Below are 861 nucleotides of genomic sequence, written 5' to 3'. Positions count from 1 at the left end.
CCCCAGATGTTCATATCTTTCTTCCGCACCCATAACAGGCCCAGCACCCAGGCCTCCTCTGTCAGCATCCCACCCTTTCCACATGTGGGGGATGAGTGGTAAGTCTTCTATGTCTGCAAGAAGAGGCTGCCATGTGCTACGGTACCAAGTAAGCCCAAATCTCAGTGTCTCCTACCAAAGAATGATTTATGGCATGTTCCTAATGTATGTCCAGCAAGGGCTCAGGGGGCAGGGTCTTGCCTGCTCCAGCTCCAGGTTCCAGACCAGTGGAACACCATTTGGAACACTGACAATGATCTTGACAGAGTGAGGAAATGCTACCAGGTCCCACATAAGCAATCAGAAGGTGGACCCTGAAGTAACCTATGTCCTGACCACTCATGTCTCCTGGCCACGGGATTCCATCCAGACACAAGGACATCAAGAAATGCAGTCCTACCCTGGGCCCAGAACAGAAAGTTAGAAATAATTAATAACACAACATGCTGTACATCTGCCAAGACTGTTTCCCGTCTTAGCTTCTTCCTTGCTTTTCTCACCAGCAAGATGAAGTCTGGGCTTCAGACAGTCCCCAGAGGCCCTCCAAGGTCAGCCTCTCCCTGCTTCCTCTAGCCTTCCTCTCCACCGCCCTTGCACAGGCCCCCTGGGCTCTCGTGCCCCTGATGACTGAGTTCCTTGGATGAACCTTAGTGTGTACCTTTCCATGTATCCTCACTGCCTGATTGGCCTATGAGCCTGTCTTAGGCCCAGGAAAACTGGCTTCTGCTTTGAGGCAGACTCCACCAATTAGACCTGGACCACTGTCTCCATCACCTCCTTGCTTTGTCCATTGGGCCTGACTTTTTGCCATTTCTGTTTACT

This window comes from Myodes glareolus, chromosome 9 (assembly GCF_982192425.1).
Source record: "Myodes glareolus chromosome 9, mMyoGla1.1, whole genome shotgun sequence".
NCBI lineage: Eukaryota > Metazoa > Chordata > Mammalia > Rodentia > Cricetidae > Myodes > Myodes glareolus.
The sequence above is the reverse complement of the archived record's forward strand: the minus strand, read 5'-3'. Positions refer to the sequence as shown.